This window comes from Diceros bicornis, chromosome 31 (assembly GCF_020826845.1).
Source record: "Diceros bicornis minor isolate mBicDic1 chromosome 31, mDicBic1.mat.cur, whole genome shotgun sequence".
NCBI classification, from domain to species: domain Eukaryota; kingdom Metazoa; phylum Chordata; class Mammalia; order Perissodactyla; family Rhinocerotidae; genus Diceros; species Diceros bicornis.
In genome coordinates this window covers 44381327-44398080 of record NC_080770.1, presented here as the reverse complement: position 1 = coordinate 44398080, position 16754 = coordinate 44381327, and the positions used below count along the sequence as shown (strand labels likewise).

General features: G+C 44.9%; 2 long non-coding RNA genes across 2 annotated transcripts; both read left to right on the top strand.

Annotated features, from left to right (window-relative positions):
* Positions 1-3374: 3374 nt before the first annotated feature.
* LOC131395282 (uncharacterized) lies at positions 3375-6670 on the top strand. Its single transcript, XR_009216362.1, has 3 exons — positions 3375-3487; positions 5968-6003; positions 6374-6670. It is a non-coding gene; the product is annotated as an uncharacterized LOC131395282 (long non-coding RNA).
* Positions 6671-7536: 866 nt separating this feature from the next.
* LOC131395281 (uncharacterized) lies at positions 7537-8130 on the top strand. The gene is made up of 3 exons (XR_009216361.1): positions 7537-7649; positions 7751-7817; positions 7977-8130. It is a non-coding gene; the product is annotated as an uncharacterized LOC131395281 (long non-coding RNA).
* Positions 8131-16754: the final 8624 nt, after the last annotated feature.

Sequence of the window (16754 nt, the reverse complement as noted above, 5' to 3'; positions counted from 1 at the left end):
CTAGTCATTGAGATGGAAAATTTTTTAAATCAGTACGTATTTTCGTGTTGGGAACTCTTTTCTGCAGATTGACCTTGATTTTATTTTGCTTTCCCTGGGTGCATCAATCATGTCAAATCTTATAGGTGATCTCTAAGATAAGTTTTGAGATAATTTAAACAATATTATCAATTATTCAATATTATTAAATAAAAAAATATTATCCAATTATATAGTATTGTTCAGTATCATCAATAATTCTCTTCTTTCAAACTCCCCACTCTGGGTGTAGGACGTTCTGTCAGCCAGGATTCAGGAACATCCCTCAGGAAGAGAGAGCTACCTGCTGCTTTGTCTGTGTATTGTGCCCAGAGAGAGAAATATGTAATCAGACAAGTATGAACTGGCAAAATTACACAATCACTTTCTCTCACCTCTTCTTTGTCTCCAAATAAAATGTAAAGGATCTGAGAGTAACCAATAGCATCACATTTCTTCATTATTTTCTATTATTTCATTCACTCATTCAATACATTCATTTAGGAAATCAATACATCGTTTCCATGTTGGGAGTTACCTTGATCTGGCTTCCTTATACTCCAATTGTTAGGTTCTGCTGAAGCAGCTCTTCTCAAGGGAATACAACCCTTAAACCACATCATGTGTTAGGCAAACACTTAGAGATTCCGTAGCACCATATACTCATCTTGATCACAGAATAACACACATGGAATTATGATGGAAGTAAGTGTGGGTGTCTTTAGCACATGCCTCCTATTCATGTGTTTACACCCAAGGTGGCGAGCACTATGGCCTTACACATAGTAGGTGTGCAAAAACCAGAACTAAAGATTCAATAAATGAATGGACATATTATATTATTATTACTCTAGTAGAAGACATAAACAATGAACTGAGCATGCAAACTTGATAAGATAAAGGCTCTGCTTTCCAAGAAATCATAGTGAGGTACATGTGAAAAAGAATAGCAGGGCAATTTGAAAAGTGCCAAAATAAAGGTAGTTAGAGGTTAGCAGAGTCAACAAGAGTAGATAGTGTTACTTGGATAAATCAGATAATTCTTCATGGAAAGCTTATGTTTGAGTTGAGCTTTTAAAAATATGGGGGGATTTTTCAGTTAAAGATGAAGAGGGCCTCTTGGCAACAGATGTTTGAGCAACAAAAGTTATGCAAGATTAAGAAGTTCTGGAGACCTACCATCCAACATGGGCCGATAGTTCACAATACTGTACTGTAGACTTAAAAATTTACTAGGAGGGTAGATTTATGTTAAGTATTCCTACCTCAAAAGAAAAAAAGTATTTTAAAAAAGGAAGTTAAATAAAAAAATTAAAGAGGACAGGAGGAAACATTTGGGGGTGATGAATAGGTTAAGGACTTGAGTAGTGATGGTTTCACAGGTGTATATTATCTCCGAACACATTAAGTTGTATACATTAAATATGTACAGCTTTTTGTATGTCAGTCATACCTCAATAAAGTTTTTTTTAAATGTTTTCATGTGGCATATTCAGACATTCAGAATATGACTAATATGACTGGAATGAGATGATAAAAGACTGATCATGGATGATGATGGAATAGGTAAATAATGAAAAAAAATCCCATCATATTTAAAGTACAATATTCCAGTCTTACCAAACAAAACAGCAAACAATTCATATATACTTATTACCAAAGTTGTCTCTACATTGCTAAATGTTCTGTCCAGTAAGATAATTCATGAAATAACATATTACAGAAATAATAATGGGCTGGAGGAGAGAGCATGTTTACAAATTATGTTTGTTGTTAGAATGCATCTGGCTATAAATTAAAAAGAAAAAACTCTAAAAGTGTCTTTTAAAAAATATTTATTATATTCCATAAAAAAGACCAGAGTAATTTACTACGATGATTCTTTGTGCCAGAAAAAATAAAAGCACAATTGTTGCATTATAAAGATGGAGAAGGAAATACGTTTCATTCCATTTGTTATTTACTTGATGAATGTTGTCATAGATATCACTTTTTACAAAAAAATAGTGAAAGAATTTATAAAAAGGCCAGAGATAGAATGACTCCAGGTTTAGGGAAAGGAATGAAGAAAAGCTATTCAACATCCAGCTACCTGTACAGTCTAAGGGTGCACGGAAAGCATCGCCTCCAGCCCCGCCCCTGGAGCTCATTTCCTCCCACTGTGAAGTCGGCCAGACTTATTCCAGCCCCACCCCCGCCTCTTCCCGCCCCTGGAACTGGTCTCCGCGGACAACCTCCTGGCCTGGTTCCGCCCGCAGCCTGGTCCCGGCTCATTGCCCCGCCCGCACCCTTGTCCCCCCGACCCCCGGGCCTGGTGTCAATCACACCCTTGTCCCCGCCCACAGCCCGCCCCTAGAACTGGTTCCCGCCCCTAGATTTCGTCCCTGTCCCTGGTGCTGACCCAGCCCGCGTCCCAGCTTCGCACTCACTCTAGACACGGGAGACCTCCCCCGAGGCTGGGGTGCGCGGCCCCGCCCCGCCCGCCGCCTCAACCCGGAGCCCCCAAACGTCCGTCCTCCCCGAACGCCCGCCCGAGACCGGAAGCGGAAGCGCGGGCGGCGCCGTGGATGGAGCGGCGCGTCTGCCCGGTGTGTCCAGTCTTCTCGGCGCGGACGGGATTCCCGTGGACGTTCGGCCTCAGGGGCGGAGCTCGGTGAGCAGCGGGCGGTCCCGGCTCCGGTCGCGGTCCAGGGAGGGGCCTGGGCCGCGGGCAGCCCCTCACGGCCCGGCGTCCCCCCGTCCCCCCGGAGCGCCGTTTCCCCGGGCTGTTCGCTCAGGGCGCCCGAGGCTGCAGTTCCTCCCGGCTCCGGGCGCCGCCGGCCCCTCCTCAGAGTCCCCGTCACCGTCCTCCGTGTGATTTTGTCCCCAGGGGGCTTATCCGCGTCTGGAGGCGGTGTTTGGGTTGTTACTAATGGGGGCGCTCCTGGCATCTAGAGGGGGAGGCAGGGATGCTGCTCAGCGTCCTCCAGGGCCCAGGACGGCCCGACAGAGAATCATCCGGCCCCAGATGTCAATGGTGTGGAGGTTGGGAGACCTGCTCCAGGGCCTGAAAATCTCCCAAGCCCTGAATGAAGTGTGGGAATTGTTTCCCAGTCAGCGAGCCACTTACAGGGGCCATAAATGACAAGCTTGTTTAAAGGGTCCGGAGTCACCAAAGTGAGTTGAGCGAGTCAAGTGCACACAGCATGGAGCTGCTTCTCCCATCTTGGGGAGCAGGTGGCTGGACAGGAATCGGGAAAATCCAGTCTCAGCCAACAGTTACAGTTAAATAAGTAAATACGAAAAAGAAAAGTAAGTAGGGTGGGCTTTCCTTCCATCACCTGTATTACTCCCTGTAAAAGGCCTCAAAAGCAATCTTTGTTTTTTTTTTCCGTTAGAAAAGAAAAGTGTCTGGGGGGCTCAAGTTTGAGTTGAAACCAGGCTCAGGGTCCACCTGTCCTCGCTGATCCGTGGATTTCTGTGTGACCAGGTGAGTACCCTGTGGACCTGGTACCAACAGGTTCCAGCAGCCTCCGCTGTGCAGAAGACCTGCCAGTGGGCTTTCCTGGGCTCAGGTTGTCAGCACAAGGACTCACTGAGAGTGACGGTATCATGAGAAAAATTATTTATGTTTGATGGATTATATTCAAGGGAAAGATGGTAAGGTGTGTGAGGCTCTGTGTGTAAATAATTCAGAAAATACAGTTATTTGCAAAGAAGAACACATTAAACAAATATATGTAAATAAGTGTAAATATGTGTAACAGTAAAGAAATATAGACTTACCTGCATTCCGAATTCTCAAAAGTCAGGATTTCATATATAAATATAAATATATAAATGTTTTACATGTATATGTAGTATTACAAGACATCTCATTAAATATTAGCAGGGATGCTCAGCAACATTCCTCAGGCCTATTGAATTTGACTTCTAAAGACCTATAAATGCTCCACAAAGATTCAAAATCTTACAGACACCTGGAGAAAAATATGATTTGAACTTCTTTATGTTAGTAACAGAAATGGAAAGTTAAATTGACCAGCAGCCGGATTTATTTTCAGCATATTGTTGTTTATGAGATTTCAAATCATTTGGAGGAATATTAAGCAACACCTTTTAGATAGAAGGGTAGGGCACTAGTCTCCAAAAAGATTGTCCTCTCCACCTCACATTCTAAAGGGAATTAACTTTGCTTCTTGAGTCCTTTCTGAAATAACAGTCTGGTGATTCAGGTTGAAGACAATCTTGTTAAGTAATTTTATATATAATTGTTGGCCTCTCCTAATTGTGTGTGTATGTCTGTGTGCCTTTTTCATTCTAGCATTCCTGGGACGTTCTTGAGGGAATGTGTGCTTGTCATGCAGTAGATATTCTTTGAGTGCACAATTTATGGTGACCCACCATCCTCATTTATTCAGAACAGAGGGGTTTTCCAGGACACAGGACATTTAGCGTTCAAACCAGGATGGTTCCTCATCTGATGAGCCAGGCCCTGGGCCAGATGCGTGGGGACCTGGAGAACCAAACAGACCTTGTCCCACCTCCATGGGATTTATATTCTGTTAGGGAATTTGGATTGTAGACAGTTAATGATGAGAGTGATGTGGGAGTTTGGCACAAGGGGACTAAACCGGAGGGGGCAGGGAAGCGCTCTTGAGAAGGACTGATATTTAGCTTGAGAGCTGGAGTTGGGACTGGATTTAGGTGGTTGGAGGGTTAGACTGGAGTGAGGGTGTGGGAGTGTGTTCAAGAGAGCGTTTCAGGCAGAGGGACCCGCATGAGGACACCCCTGAAGCAGAGAGCCTGGTGTGTCCATGAACTGAGAAGAGGGATGGCTGAGCCGAGTCAACACAGGGGGAGGGGTGTGAGCCAGACCAGCGAGGGGAACAGGCTGGACCAGGTCAGGCGTGACTTTGAACTCTGTTCTAAGACCAGTGGGAAGACACTGGAGAGGTGCGAGCAGATGGGTGATGTGATTGGCGTTTGGTCTAAGCATGTGGGTTAAAATGGACTTCATGGTTAAGAATGTAGACTTAAGAGGCAGATAGGAGGTGTTGGGAAGAAGGTTACGAATAAGGTGATTGTTCCCTAGGCCTGGATGATGGCTGTGGAGTAGGAAAGAAGTAGAAAGAGAAGACCTTGGAGTGTAGAACCGCGAGAAGGTAACGGTACTTTCTTGCCTGGATGTGTCAGATGGCACAGGGTAGTGACTGTGCTCCTCGCTGCTGTCCGTGCAGACCTGCAGGCGCCCCCTCACCCAGGTCTGTGTGTTCACCCCACTTAGCCACTCACAGGCCTCCCTCCACATCTTAAAGGAAGTCAGGCCTTACTTGTGAGGGGGTTGTCTCAGACGGGAGACACCGAGGAGAGCCCCTCCAGGCATCAGAGCAGCCCCTTCAGCCTCTCCCTCAGGCTCCTCCCCCTCCACTCTCTCGCTTTCCACCCTCAGAAGGACCCCTGCTCAATATTCCACGTCCCCATGTTCTTCCTCCCTCAGGCTTGAGAAGGGTGGGCAGCCAGTGGGGTGGACATCGTCTGTACCTTCCACTCTGACCCCCGCAGGTCCTGGGCTGGACAGAGAGCAACTCTACTGGGAGCTGAGCCATGAGAGCCAGGGCGTCACCCACCTGGGCTCCTTCATCCTGGATGGGGACAGCCTCTATGTCAGTGTTGAGGGGCTGGGCTACAGCCGTGCTCTCTGTCCCTATCATAGTTCTGTGTTGCCTCCATTGCTCTAAAGTGAGCTGTGATCCATCTCTGTCTCCTTCTGGTCGGGGTGCAGTCTTCTGGGGTGATGACTGAGGCCAGCCACCTTCCATCTCGTTTCATCCCCCCTGAACACCCCTCCCCTCTTCCCCTCTGCTTTTCCCTAAGCTTTTCCCACAAAGCTCCCTATATCCTCCCTCTCCCTTAATCCTTTATGTTCACCCCAACTCTTGCTCAGCTCCTCTCACCTTCTCTCCACAGCTGACACCTATGGAGCTGTGGCCCTGACTACTACCAGTGAGTATTCCTGGCCCTCATCTCCTGGGTTCCATCCCCATTTGGGGTTGGGGAGCAGTGGTTCTCCTGCACCCACTGTCCTTGGTGAGAGAAGGACCTGGAAGGGCCCTAACTCATCCCTTCTCTCTCTCCCATGTTCTGGTGGAGAGTTCCAGCCCAGGGTGAGAAAGCCTTAGTGACAGACGTGTTCTCCACCACATTCTGACCCCACGTGGTTTTCACTTTAATTCTCCTGAAGCCCCGCCCTTGGTCCTCCTTTTCCAGGTGTCCCATCCATGTGTCCAGTGTTCTGCCCGTCCATGTGTCTCTCCTCTGTGTTCAGTCTCTCTTGTTCACCTATCTCACTCTCTTGGGCTCCTCTCATCCACAGGCTTGCTCATCCCTCTACTCACACAGTCACCCCTCCCCTCACTCTCATTTATGCTTCACCTGTGAATGGTGGTCCTGGGACAGCCACTGCTGGAGCCCGGATGAGCCTGGGGGCTCCTCCCACTCTGTCCCTCCCTGAGACAGCCCTCGCCACAGCTCCCGAGCCGGCCACCACGTCCCTGCATACTTGATCATCAACTGTGCCACCAGAAGCCACCACAGGTGTCTGGGGGCCCCTTTTCCTTCCCAAGAGAAGCTCTCCAGCCCCACACCTCCACCAGCCAGTTGTGATCCAGGAGCTGGGAAGCCAGGGTGTGAAATTCTGGTTTTAGGGCAATCATGCTCATAACAAAGATTATACCAATGGTTCAGTCTGAGGCCAGCCCTCAGAGAGCCCCTAGCCTCGTGAAATTAACACACCAATATAACACTGTGTGGGAGGTTTCGGGAAGAGGCACTGGCATAGTTTGCAGAGGAAGAGCTTGCTAGAGAAAGTTTCACCTGAATAGAGTCTTTAAGAATGAGCAGGAGGGACCCAGGCAGGTAGAGGATGAAGAGTTTTTCTGGCAGAGAGGATTCCATGAGCAAAGGCTTGCGCCAGAAACAATATGCCATATGCGGAGAATTGAAACGAATTTGGGTTGCGTGAAGCATGAAGTTTAACCCGCGGTACATGGATAAAATGAGACTGAAAGGTGAGCAGGAGCCAGATTGAGTAGAGCCTTGAGTGCCAGGTCAAGAAGGTTGAACTAGACACTGAAGGCCATAGGGAGCCACGGGTGGTACTAGAGCAGTGGTGGCCCTAGTGAGGTATTCATTTCAGAAAGATCCTTCTAGTAGTCCATGCAGAACATCCTTTAGACAGAGCATCCAGTGAGCCTGCTGGGGTGTTGGTCCGGGTGAAGGAAGTTAAGTCCCCTGAGCTGGGACAGGGATGGAGAGGGAGTGTATGTGAGGACCAGTGTTCAAGGTGAATGGGTGTTACTGGGAGGGAGGAGGAGCTGAGCAGATGTGCTGGTTCTGACTTGGGTGACCACACGGGTGGGTGGTGGTGCCCCTGAGAGAGAAGACGACAGATGATAATGAGTGCAGGACTCTGGTGTGGTCTCAGGCCAGCTCTCAGTGATGGCCATCGCTCTCCCTCTCGTCTTGCAGCTCTGGGGCACAACCTGAAGACCCTCACAGTCACCTTCCCCATCTCCACCCTCCAGTATTCATCAGACAGGAGCAATGGCTCAGCCACGTTCCACTCCACTGAGAGGGTCCTGCAGAGCCTGGTGAGACCCTGGTCCCAGCAGCTCCTGTTGGGTTAAATCCCACCCAGCCCCTCCCCCAATCCCTGTCCCTCCTGCTCCTCCTCCTCCTCCTTCCTCCCCAGCTGGATCCTTGTTCAAGAAGAGCAGCCTGGGCCTCTTCTCCTTGAGTTGCAGACTGGTCTCCCTCAGGTGAGACCCTCCCCTGAGTATTTGCCCCTAATGACCACTTTTGTTACCACCCCTCTCTCAGTCTCCCCTCTGACCTCCCATTTCCTCCTTCCTGTTCTGGCCCCCACCCCAGAGGTTTCAGGACCTCTCTCTAGATTCCGCATGTACCTCTCTCCCCAGGCCTGTGAAGGATGGGGGAGCCACCTGTGTGGACGCTGTCTGCACCCACCACCGTGACCCCGTGGGCCACCATGCCTCTGTGCTGGGAGCTGAGAGTCTCCACCTGTCTGCTCTTCCTCTCGGTGGCTCCAGGCTCTGCACCCTGGAGTTTATGCATGCGGAGAGAATACCAGCTGCATTTCCGCAGCATCAGCTGGAACCACAGCAACCCGGAGCCCACATCCTCGGAGTATACCGCCCTGCTGAGAGTCACCCAGGACCAGGTGGGGTCTCCCCTGTCCCGTCTCTCCTTGCCCTGAAGGCACCCTCATTCCTCTGCCTGACTTACATCTGTTACATGGTTGTTTCAATCCTTCACATTCCCTGCGTGTCTGGGTTCTCTCAGTTTCCAGAGGTGATATCCTAGCTGCCTTCCCCATTTCTCACGTGGGTAAACTGAAGCTCAGAAAGGGGAGTATTGTGTCTAAGGTCACACAATGAGTTAGGGGCAGAGCCAGGATTTGAAGTCAGGTCTCCCTTTCCCCAAGGTCTGTGATCTTTCACTGGCTCCAGTGGGGCCCCGCATCCCCAGGAGACCTCCATCTCTCCCACTCTCCCTCCCGTTTGTTCTAGGTCACCAAGCTCTACGGAGGCAGCCAGCTATGAGACATATTCCACTCCTGCCTGGTCACCGACTTGATGTAGGTTGAGGAGATTGGAAGCATTGGCTGAGCTGGTGACTGATGGCTCTGAGCTCCCGTGACACATCCTTGATCTGGAAGTCACTGACATGGTGCCCATTCTCCCCCACATCCCTATCAGCTAATCTTACCATCTCCTTCCATAGGTTTTTCGGGAGTTGAGAAAAGCATTAACATTTGGGGCCACCAACCTCCAGCATCATCCTCCTCCTCCTCTTCTGGAGACTTTCAACAAATATCAGCAGTCTAACTGTGCTCTCCACTAGTGGAGCCGCTAACCACATGGGGCAATTGAAATTTTTTATACACCTGGTGGGATGCGATTCACATATTGTGTGTGTGTGGGGGCTGTATTTTTTAGGTTTTTCTATATACAATATCTTCTCCTCTGCAAAACAAATAGTTTTACCTCTTCTGTTCCAATCTGGGTTTCTTTTATTCCTTTTTCTTGCCTAATTGCCCTCATTAGAAACTCTAGTACCTGTGATTAACATATCAGATGAGGGAAGACATCATGGTCTTGTCCCTGGTCTTAGGGGGAAATTTTTAGTCTTTCAGCATTGAATATGGTGTTAGCTGTGGGTTTTTCATTGAAGCTATTTATAGGTTGGGAAAGTTTTTTATATTCCTAATTTGTTGAGTGTTTTCTTTTTTAGACATGAAGGGCGTTGTATTTTGTGAAATTCTTTTCTATGTATATGGTCGAGATTATGTGGTATTGGCCGTTATTCTATTAATATGGTGTATTACATAATTAGTTTTCAGATATTAAGCCACCGCTCCAACTAGAGGTGAGAGATTCAGACGTTTTCAAGTCTTTTCTGGGCGTGCCACATCCCTGAGCCCTTGTGGCCTTCCAGATGCCTACAAATAAACTGGAGCTTTTCAAAGCCCCCTGTGGAGATCTCATTCCCCCAATTTTTCTTCTAAGTTGTCGGCTCACCTCTTGCCTGCCTCTCCTGGTGTCACTCCCTCAGGCAACTACAATAGAAAACAATTAGCGCTGATTGTTTTTAGCTAGTGCCTTGTGGACAGACTTTCCACCTTGGGCAAGCTCTGAGTCTAGTAACAACAAGCCCTGAACATGGGGCGTTTTCGGGGAGCTGCCAGGCAGGTCAGCTAGTTGCAGTTGGGTGGGGAGGGGTCTTTTCAGAGCTCCACACCCATTATGGCTGCTGTGCTGCGGGTTGTCTCAGCCACCATGGTTCTGAGACTGACGGTTTTCACAGTTATGGAGGATGTTGTGAGAGCAGGATGGGAATAGTGCAAGTTATAGTGCCACAAAGTTTCCTCCCTTTATCAAGATTCCACTGTGTGTCTTCACTAAACCCTCCTCAGATTCTTACAAGCCTTTGATTAATTTCTAGACTTCTGAAAAGATGATTTCGACCATTTTTACCAGTGTTCTCATTGTTTTTATGCATTTGCAGAAGTCCTTACTCCAAAGTTTGAAAAATGTTCTCCCTGTAGTTATTTATTTATAAATTAATTACTTGAAATGAAATTACATGAGAAATTCAGTTCCTCACTCACACACACTAGCCACATTTTAAGTGCTCGATAACAACATGGGGCTAATAATGAGTGTATTTGGTAATGCAGACAAATGTTTACATTATTGCAGAAAGTTCTCTTGGACAGGACCCAGAAGCAGGGAATCTAGAATCAGGGTAGAATTCCAGACACCCTTGATCATCCTTTGGGTCCTTCCAGGTCTGTCCCCCACAGTAACCACACTGGAGTGGACTCACTGTGTACCTTGCCGCCTTGGCACAGAGACTGGACAGAGTTGCCATCTATGAGGAATTCCTGTGGCTGACCCAGAATGGTACCCAGCTGCAGAACTTGACCCTGGACAGGAAGAGTGTCCTTGGGGATGGTAAGGCTCCCTGGTCATTGGGAAAGGAAGTGAGGCCATTCTGGGGACTCTGGAGGCCTAGGGCTGAGAGAGCATTGAACTTTCTCAGGCTGGCAGGAGGTGGCATAGTCCCCCAGTCTTTACCCACCGTTGAGAGAGAGAAAAGGACACCAGTGTAGTATGGGAGGCCCTCACCTTCTCCGAGACAGCTCTGTGACCTCAAGCTAGTCACCTCCCCTCTCTGGACTTTTGTTTCCTTATCTCTGCACTGAGAGCCACTGGGCCAGATGGTCAGTGAGGGCCTCCAGCTGTGTGTGAAGCAGACTTACAGGTTTGGGGGTGGTTGTGGTTCCTGGTCCACAGGCTATAGTTTGCCAAGTCCCGCTCTAGATGAGCACCAATGCGCTAGAACTTTCTGCAGTGGTGGAATGCTCTATCTGTGCTGTCCAGTGCATAGCCGCATGTGGCTGTTGAGTGCTTGAAGGATGGTATTGTGACTGGTCTTTATTGTTACTGATTTTTAATGTTACTGAGGTTAGAATTTTTATTTTGTTTAACTAAAATTAATTTTAATTCAAAAAGAGACTTGTTGCTGCTCCATATCAGACAGCACTCCTCTAAGAGGTTGTCTGGGTAGAGGTACAAGTAGGGGGACCTGCACCCTTCCCCCCATGCCCATTGGGTGCTGCGTTTCCTACCCTCCTGGAGTTTATGTTGTAGCTGGCAATAACAAGAATAGAGAATTGAAAATTATCAATTATTTGATGTGAACAAACTCATACTTGCAGGTGGAAATCAGAGAAGACTTCCTGCAGGATATTACATTGTAGGTTAATCCTAGAAAATGAATATTAAGCAAATAGATAAAGGAGAAGGGGATGAATGTGTTTCTAGGCAAGGAAGAACACTTTTGAGTGGGAATTTACAAATTTAGAGAGATCCCATAGGCTTGCCAACTGTGATGACACATTCTCCCCCAAGCCGTCCTAAGAAAGTCCATCTCAAATTCAGTCCTCTGTGCCCAGAGGTATGAATTTGGTTTAATTTATTAAACTTTTGTTCTGTGATAATGGTCTTGGATTTTGTAGCAAAGTGTGCTCACTTTTTAGAGATGGAAACTAAAATGGTGTGAAACATGATGATGTCTACTTGACTTTAATATTTCATTGAAAACATGGGATGAATCAAGGGTGGCAAGTGTTAATAATTTATACATTGATGAAATATTGTTTTAATTGAATGGAATATACATGGTTAAATTAGATGATGGATGTTTATGAGACTCTCCCTTTATTTTTCTGTGTCTAAAAAGTTTTATTAAAAAGAGTGAAACACACTCACATGCATTCTCCATTTCATTCACTTCCAGAATATTCTCCCAACAGAGATGACACCTTGACTGAGAAGCCTGGTAAACCTGCAGGAAGCCCCAGCCCACGGTAGGGGGCGAGTATCTTGATGCTGTGCCTCATCGAAGAGAACCATGCGCACAGGGTCTTGGATGATGAGGAAAGTTGGCCAACCCTTGTCAAGGATGGTTGAGGCACAGTGGGGTCAGCAGGAGCCCTGGGGCAATGACAGGAGGTGGCTCATCCCAGCACTTGTCTCCGCAGACCACCCCATCTGGGCTCTCATCCTCATCTGCTTGGCGGGAATCCTGGTGCTCATCACAGGCCTCATCTGCTGTCTCCTGGTAAGGCATGACGTGTTGCTTGTCTTCTTACTATTGGGTTGTAAGAGCTCTTTATATATTATAAATACACGTCCTTTTCTAGGGATATGTTTTGCAGATGTTTTCTCCCAGTCTGTGTGTGGCTTGCCTTCTCCTTCACAACATGAGTCATTGGGGAAATGTAAGTGACAGTCATCCTGAGATTCCACCATACTTGAGAATGGCTAAAATTAAAAAGACTGACTATAGCAAGTGTTGTTGAAGATGTCAATTCACTGAAACTCTCATCGAGTGCTGGTGAAAAATAGCTTGGATGTGTCTTTAGTTATTACATACGTCTACCCAGCCATTCCTCCCCTAGGAATCCATCCAAGGGAAATAAACCCGTATGTCTATACACAGACTTGTACACACATGTTGATAACAACCAATTTATAGTAGACAAAAACGGAAAACAACCCAAATGTCCATCTACGGGTGAACGGATACACAAAGTGTGGTCTATCCCCACAGTAGAATACTATTCAACCATAAAAAAGAATGAATTATTTTTTTTTCATTATTTTATTGAAATTCTAAAGCGTGTTAACATTGTGTAATTTCGGGTGTTCATTATTATTTGTGAATTTTTGTATAGACTGCATCGTGCTCACCACAAGTAGTCTAAATTTTATCCATCACCATGCATATGTGCCCCTTTAACTCTTTCACTCAACCCCCAGCCCCCATCCCCTCTGGTAACCACTAATCTGTTCTCTTTATCCCTGTGTATGTTTATCTACTACATATGAGTGAAATCATGCATATTTGTCTTTGTCTGGCTTATTTCATTTAACATCATACCCTCAAGGTCCATCCAGGTTGTTGCAAACAGAATGATCTTGTCTTTTGTTTCTGGCTTAGTAGTACTCCATTGTATATAATACATAGCACATCTTCTTTATCCATTCATCTGTAGCAGGGCATTTGGGTTGCTTCCATGTCTTGGCTGTTGTGAATAACGCCGCAGTGAACACAGGGGTGCATAAATCTCTTTGAATTGTTGATTTCAATTTCTCTGGATAAATACCCAGTAGTCGGATAGCTGAAAGGTATGGTATTTCTATTTTTAATTTTTTGAGAAATCTCCATACTGTTTTCCCTGGTGGCTGCACCAGTTTGCATCCCCACCAGCAGTGTGTGAGGGTGCCCTTTTCTCCTTATCCTCTCCAACATTTGTTATTTTTTGTCTTGGGAATTATAGCCATTCTGACAGGTGTAAGGTGATCTCTCATTGTAGATTTGATTTGAATATCCCTAATAATTAGTGATGTTATACATCTTTTCATGTGTCTGGCCTTCTGTATATCTTCTTTGGAAAAATGTCTGTTCATATCCTGTGCCCATTTTTAGATTGGATTATCTGTTTTTTTGTTGTTGGGTTGTTTGAGTTGTTTATATATTTTGGAGATTAACCCCTTGTCAGCTATATGATTTGCAAATATTTTCTCCCAGTTGGTGGGTTGTCTTTTCATTTTTTTTTTTTTTGTGAGGAAGATCAGCCCTGAGCTAACATCTGTGCTAATCCTCCTCTTTTTTTCTGAGGAAGACCGGCTCTGAGCTAACATCTATTGCCAATCCTCCTCCTTTTTCTTTTCCCCAAAGTCCCAGTTGGTGGTTGTATATCATAGTTGCAGATCCTTCTAGTTGCTGTATGTGGGACGCAGCCTCAGCATGGCTGGACAAGAGGTGCGTCTATGCGCGTCCGGGAACCGAACCTGGGCCGCCAGTAGCAGAGCGCGCGCGCTTAATCACTAAGCCACTGGGCCGGCCCTATCTTTTCGTTTTGTTCATCGTTTCCTTTGCCTTGCAGAAGTCTTTTAGTTTCATGTAGTCCCATTTGTATATTTTTTCTTTTCTTTCCCTTGCCAGAGTAGACATGGTATTGGAAAAGCTGCTGCTAAGACCGATGTCAAAGCCTGTACTGCGTATATTTTCTTCTAGGAGTTTTATGTTTCAAGTGTTAGATTCAAGTCTTTTATCCAGTTCGTTTTAATTTTGGCGTATGGATGAAGATAATGATCTACTTTTATTCTTTTGCATGTGGCTGTCCAGTTTTCCCAACAGCATTTATTGAAGAGACTTTCCTTTCTCCATTGTATGATCTTGGCTCCTTTGGCAGAGATTAACTGACCACAGATGTGTGGTTGTCTTTCTGGGCTTTCAGTTCTGTTCCATTGATCTATGAGTCTGCTTGTGTGCCAGTACCATGCCATTTTGATTACTATAGCTATGTAATATATTTTCAAGTTAGGATTGTGATGCCTCCAGCTTTGTTCTTTCTTCTCAGGATTGCTTTGGCTATTCGAGATCTTTTGTTATTCCATACATATTTTAGGATTCTGTGTTCTATTTCTATGAAGAATGTCACTGGGATTCTGATTGGGATTGCATTGAATCTGTAGATTACTTTAGGTAATATGGACATTTTAACTGTGTTTATTCTTCCAATCCATGTGCATGGAATATCTTCCCATTACTTCAGGTCATCATTGATTTCTTTTAATAATGTCTTATAGTTTTCACTGTATAGGTCTTTAACCTCTTTGGTTAAATTTATCCCTAGACACTTTTTTCCTTTTGTTGCAGTTGTAAATGGGACTGTATTCTTGAGTTCTCTATCTGTTAGTTCATTATTAGAGTATAGAATTGCAACTGACTGGGGTGAGTTGATTTTGTACGCTGCAACTTTGCTGTAGTTGTTGATTATTTCTAATAGTTTTCTGATGGATTCTTTAGGGTTTTCTATATTTACAATTATGTCATCTGCAAGCAGCATGAGTTTCATTTCTTCCTTTCCAATTTGGATTCCTTTTATTTCTTTTTCCAGCCTAATTGCTCTGGCCAAAACCTCCAGTACTATGTTGAATGCGAGTGGCGAGAGTGGGCACCTTTGTCTTCTTCCTGTTCTCAGAGGAATGGCTTTAATTTTTTCACCATTAAGTATGATGTTGGCTGTGGGTTTGTAATATATGGTCTTTACTGTGTTGAGGTACGTTCCTTCTATACCCATTTTATTGAGAGTTTTTATCATAAATGGATGTTGGATCTTGTCAAATCCTTTCTCTGCATCTGTGGAGAGGATCATGTGACTTTTATTCCTCATTTTCTTAATGTGGTGTATCACATTGATTGATTTGTGGATGTTGAACCATCCCGGCATCCCTGGTATAATTTCCACTTGATCATGGTATATGATCCCTTTAATATATTGCTGTGTTCGATTTGCTGATATTTAGTTGAGGATTTTTGCATCTGTGTTCATCAGTGATTTTGGCCTGTAATATTCCTTCTTTGTGCTGTCCTTGCCTGCTTTTGCTGTCAGGGTGATGTTGGCCTCATAGAATGAATTAGGAAGTGTTCCATCTTCTTCAACTGTTTGGAATAGTTTGAGAAGCATAGGTATTAAATCTTGTTTGAATATTTGGTAGAATTCTCCAGAGAAGCCATCTGGTCCTGGACTTTTGTTTTTTGGGAGGTTTTTGATGACCATTTTGATCTCTTTACTTGTGATTGGTCTGTTCATTTTCTCTATTTCTTCTTGATTCAGTTTTGGGAGGTTGTATGAATCTAAGAATTTATCTATTTCTTTTAGGTTATTGAAATTGGTGGCATGTAAGTTGTTCAGTGTATTCTCTGATTGTCCTTTTGATTTCTGTGGTATCTGTTGTAATTTCTCCTCTTTCATTTCTAATTTTATGTCTTTGAGCCTTCTCTCTTTTTTTCTTAGTGAGTCTGGCTAAGGGTCTGTCAATTTTGTTTCAATCTTCTCAAAGAACCAGCTCTTTGTTTCATTGATCCTTTCTACTGTTTTTTTAGTCGCTATTTCATTTATTTCTGCTCTAATTTTTATTATTTCCCTCATTCTGCTGACTTTGGGCTTCATTTGTTCTTCATTTTCTGGTTCTATTAGGTGTAGTTTAAGGTTACTTATTTGGTATTTTTCTTGTTTGTTGAGGTGCGCTTGTATCGCTATGAATTTCCTTCTTAGAACTGCTTTTGCTGCATCCCATAAGAGTTGTTTTGTTGTCTTTTCATTTTCATTTGTCTTCAGGTATTTTTTGATTTCTCCTTTGATTTGTTCATTGATCCAATGGTTCTTCAATCGTGTGTTCTTTAGTCTCCACATATTTGTGACTTCCCCATCTTTGTTCTTGTAGTTGATTTCTAGTGTCATAGCATTGTGGTCAGAAAAGAAGCTTGATATGATTTCCATCTTAAATTTATTCAGGCTTGCCTTGTTTCACAACGTATGGTCTATCTTTGAGAATGTTCCATGTGCACTTAAGAAGAATGTGTATTCTGCTGTTTGGGGAGGGTATGCTTTATATATATCGATTAAGTTCATCTGATCATATGTTTCATTTAATTCCACTATTTACTTGTTGTCTTTCTCTGCATGATTTATCCATGGATGTAAGTGGATTGTTCAGGTCCCCTGCTATTATTGTGTTGCTGTTAATTTCTCCCTTTAGGTCTATTAATAGTTGCTTTATATTCTTTTGTGCTGCTGTGTTAGGTGCATATAT